This window comes from Schistocerca serialis, unplaced genomic scaffold (assembly GCF_023864345.2).
Source record: "Schistocerca serialis cubense isolate TAMUIC-IGC-003099 unplaced genomic scaffold, iqSchSeri2.2 HiC_scaffold_1061, whole genome shotgun sequence".
Classification (NCBI taxonomy): Eukaryota; Metazoa; Arthropoda; class Insecta; order Orthoptera; family Acrididae; genus Schistocerca; species Schistocerca serialis.
The window spans coordinates 65001-70000 of record NW_026047252.1 but is presented as its reverse complement, the minus strand read 5'-3'; the positions used below and the strand labels follow the sequence as shown (position 1 = coordinate 70000).

Here is a 5000-nt window from a genome sequence, read left to right as displayed (position 1 = left end):
TACGGATTCCCATGCCGAGCGATCAGCTAGGAAGCGCCCCATCCACGTCGGTACCCTTGGGCGTTGCACTCGCAGTCGCAAAAAACGTTGGGCAAATATATTTCTCCGATGCTGAGCGATCAGCTAGGAAGCGCCCCATCCATGTCGGTACTCGTACGCGTCGCACTCGCAGTCGCAAAAAACGCTGGGCAAATATATTTCTCGGAAGAGTAATGACAGTCCGAGCCTCCTGCGTGGGAAGAGTCTTTCTAGGCCCTGACCCACGGGAAGCGTGTAGCTTCCCCCATCCCGGACATTTCACGTCGTCACACTACCGGTATTGACTAATAGACTGATTGCTGATAATCATTAGCCACACACTGGGGGAAACGGCCGACAGGGGCGGCAACATAGTGGAGCCGCAGTGTCACTAATGTACAGAGATAGAACAGTTTCGACTGGAACCAGAGTAACCGTATACACGGCACTGATTAGTAATAGATGCAGAGCCATCAGAATACAGATAATATATACAACCGTCCCTATACATGCTGAAAGACTCTGCACACAATGAGAACCACACGTCAGCCAGACACTATCACACACTACTCTCTGCCTCTAACAGGCACACACACAATATCTAACCACCAGCATGGAAGAACATCCGGTGCATCCTCTCCGCCACATTACACAATCCACACTATCATAACCAGACCGGGAGGTCCACCCAGAAAACAGAATATCCCACCCTTCCGACATCCGCCATTGCTCAGCTAAGCCACGAACACCCACACATGTCCTACACAGGGGTGCACCCAACATCACAATACTGCCTCCTGTCACAGTACACAAACAATGGCAGGAATGAAAGACACAGATCTGCCACAACCTTGGAATCGGAGCGCCGCCTGTCATGAGCCACAAGTGCATCCTGACGTGACAAATCGGATGATCCCGCAGGCATGCACTTACGATAATCACTATCAACGAACCTGCCGCCCCCTCCCCCCCCAAAATACACCTTTCCCTACAACGTGTACCTTAACCTAAGCTATATTGTACCTTAACCTAAGCGATATTGTACCTTAACCTAAGGTATATCGTACCTTAACCTAACCTACATTGCGCCTTCACCTAACCTACGTTGTACCTTAACCTAACCTACGTTGTACCTTAACCTAACCTACGTTGTACCTTAACCTAACCTACGTTGTACCTTAACCTAACCTACGTTGTACCTTAACCTAACCTACGTTGTACCTTAACCTAACCTACGTTGTACCTTAACCTAACCTACGTTGTACCTTAACCTAACCTACGTTGTGCCTTAACCTAACCTACGTTGTGCCTTAACCTAACCTACGTTGTGCCTTAACCTAACCTACGTTGTGCCTTAACCTAACCTACGTTGTGCCTTAACCTAACCTATGTTGTGCCTTAACCTAACCTATGTTGTGCCTTAACCTAACCTATGTTGTGCCTTAACCTAACCTATGTTGTGCCTTAACCTAACCTATGTTGTGCCTTAACCTAACCTATGTTGTGCCTTAACCTAACCTATGTTGTGCCTTAACCTAACCTATGTTGTGCCTTAACCTAACCTACGTTGTGCCTTAACCTAACCTACGTTGTGCCTTAACCTAACCTACGTTGTGCCTTAACCTAACCTACGTTGTGCCTTAACCTAACCTACGTTGTGCCTTAACCTAACCTACGTTGTGCCTTAACCTAACCTACGTTGTGCCTTAACCTAACCTACGTTGTGCCTTAACCTAACCTACGTTGTGCCTTAACCTAACCTACGTTGTGCCTTAACCTAACCTACGTTGTGCCTTAACCTAACCTACGTTGTGCCTTAACCTAACCTACGTTGTGCCTTAACCTAACCTACGTTGTGCCTTAACCTAACCTACGTTGTGCCTTAACCTAACCTACGTTGTGCCTTAACCTAACCTACGTTGTGCCTTAACCTAACCTACGTTGTGCCTTAACCTAACCTACGTTGTGCCTTAACCTAACCTACGTTGTGCCTTAACCTAACCTACGTTGTGCCTTAACCTAACCTATGTTGTGCCTTAACCTAACCTATGTTGTGCCTTAACCTAACCTATGTTGTGCCTTAACCTAACCTATGTTGTGCCTTAACCTAACCTATGTTGTGCCTTAACCTAATCTATGTTGTGCCTTAACCTAACCTATGTTGTGCCTTAACCTAACCTATGTTGTGCCTTAACCTAACCTATGTTGTGCCTTAACCTAACCTATGTTGTGCCTTAACCTAACCTATGTTGTGCCTTAACCTAACCTACGTTGTGCCTTAACCTAACCTACGTTGTGCCTTAACCTAACCCATATTGTACCTTAACCTAACCCATATTGTACCTTAACCTAACCCATATTGTACCTTAACCTAACCCATATTGTACCTTAACCTAACCCATATTGTACCTTAACGTAACCTAATTTGTGCCTTAACGTAACCTAATTTGTGCCTTAACGTAACCTAATTTGTGCCTTAACGTAACCTAATTTGTGCCTTAACGTAACCTAATTTGTGCCTTAACGTAACCTAATTTGTGCCTTAACGTAACCTAATTTGTGCCTTAACGTAACCTAATTTGTGCCTTAACGTAACCTAATTTGTGCCTTAACGTAACCTAATTTGTGCCTTAACGTAACCTAATTTGTGCCTTAACGTAACCTAATTTGTGCCTTAACGTAACCTAATTTGTGCCTTAACGTAACCTAATTTGTGCCTTAACGTAACCTAATTTGTGCCTTAACGTAACCTAATTTGTGCCTTAACGTAACCTAATTTGTGCCTTAACGTAACCCATGTTGTGCCTTAACGTAACCCATGTTGTGCCTTAACGTAACCCAATTTGTGCCTTAACGTAACCCATGTTGTGCCTTAACCTAACCTATATTGTGCCTCAACCTAACCTATATTGCGCCTTAACCTGACGCACGTTGTCGCTGAACCTGCTCTGTAATTGTTATGCAACTCGTTAAATTAGTGTAGTGTTGCCTAACCGCAACCCTCGCAATATAGTTCGCTATTCGCACTGCCCGGTCCCCTGTGTATCGCGTCATGTTAAACACCTTGCAGGTGTTGCTGACTTTCCACATGCTCCTGCTATACACTGTAATGTGGATAGCAGCAGGACGTACATGCCCCCCCCCCTTCCCCCCTGCCTTCGCAAGCTGGTCGTTGAGAAGTTTGCATGTTCAATGCCCTTCGCATGCCGACGTACTCAGCCTACGTTGTGGTACGGCCTGTCACCTGTCCGCCGATGTACGCAAAACCCACAAACTGTACTGCACATTGGTCCGTATGTACTGAATGATACATCGTGGCACATGTGTGACCGTACGACGACTGCGCCTAGCAACGGCAGACCATACAGTCCAAATATTGTGCACGCAGCTACGTGTCGTCTCCCTATAAGAGCTGGATTGCAGTGTGGTACGCCATTCAGACGTGTGGGAGGAACGGACGCCCTGGATGGCGATCAGCATGAGCAGTCTGTTGATGTAGTGGAGCGTGTATTCGGACGTAGTCGTCTCTTCTCACACACCGTGATAGCATGTTGCACCGCGTTCCACATCTGCGACATCCTGCAGAGGCCGGCTGACAGTCGTTCGCGCAATGGACACCGCATACGTACGGGGGCTACCTTCCACGTGTTCTCGAGGCGTGCACATGTTGTTGCGTCTATGTGGGCAGACGTAGTGTGTTGTGACACCTGACACAGGCATGCAATACTCGTTGCAAATGGCGATGGACGTCTACGTTTGCTGGTGACGTTACGCAAATGAACAACAGGTAACCCGTTGTGGTGCGGTTGTTCTCGCTAGAGGTGAATCAGTGTTGGCGACGATCGGTCGAGCTATTAACCGGTTGTTTCAGGGATACCCACCATGCCCACGAACGTGAAAGGGGACCCACCATGCCCACGAACGCGAAAGGGGATCTGGGTGTGAGGCGATACGCGGCGGTGGCTGGGTGGGACCGTCCCCGGCCGGTGAGGGGGGGCCGCCCGGCGTGCTGGCAGCGCGGTGCGTGGGCGCACGCGCTACAGCCGGCTGGTGGGGGCGGCCAGTGGCAGGCGCGCCGGCCGACGGACGCGGCAGGCGGCGCAGCTGCGCGCCGGCGCCCCCTGCTCGCGGCGCCTTGCGGCCAAAGTAGGTCCTCGCGGGCCCGGTGCGAAGCGCGGTGGCCATCTGCAGTGTGCTGGTCCGATTGAGGACTGTGTGCGCTGAGGATGCGCCGCCGCCCGGCGCTCGGCGCCGCGACGCCGTCTGCTGCTCGGTCGCCCCAGCGGTTCTCGCAGGTGGTTTGTATCGCAGCTGTGCGGACGTGTTGGCGCGTGCGCTGTGCTGGGAGAGTTCGCTTCGGCACCCAAGTGGGGCTTTTGTCCTTCTGTGGCGCTGGCGTTGGAGCTGCCGGTCACCGTAGGTGGCGCGTGTTGTCTCCCGCCGGCAATGCCACGACAGCACGCTCCCGGGCCTCTGTCGGCAGCGGCAAGCTCAGTTGGGAGCACGGGTGGTCGCACCTAAAGCGTCTACTCGCCTAACTCCGGGCGATTGCGCCTCTCTCGAACCCGACCAAGTACTTAGGACGGCGCTGCGCGCCGCCGGGACCTGAGAGGGTTTCGAGGTGTGTTGTGCAGGGGAGCTCAGCCTCCTCCTGTTTGCAGAATAATTGAGCGGACGCTTGCGTGTTCGCGCGGGCCCCCGGGACACACTCCCGGGCGGCCGGCTGCTCAGCTCTAGTTGACGCAGCTCCCTGGTTGATCCTGCCAGTAGTCATATGCTTGTCTCAAAGATTAAGCCATGCATGTCTCAGTACAAGCCGCATTAAGGTGAAACCGCGAATGGCTCATTAAATCAGTTATGGTTCCTTAGATCGTACCCACGTTACTTGGATAACTGTGGTAATTCTAGAGCTAATACATGCAAACAGAGTCCCGACCAGAGATGGAAGGGACGCTTTTATTAGATCAAAACCAATCGGTCGG

At 50.8% G+C, this 5000-nt stretch overlaps 1 non-coding gene across 1 annotated transcript in view; it reads left to right on the top strand.

Annotated features, from left to right (window-relative positions):
• The first annotated feature begins 4765 nt into the window (after positions 1-4765).
• Positions 4766-5000, top strand: part of LOC126430837 (small subunit ribosomal RNA) — a 1909-nt gene continuing 1674 nt past the window's right edge. The window contains exon 1 of the ribosomal RNA XR_007577355.1: positions 4766-5000. This exon is cut by the window's right edge and continues 1674 nt beyond it. This is a non-coding gene — a ribosomal RNA (small subunit ribosomal RNA).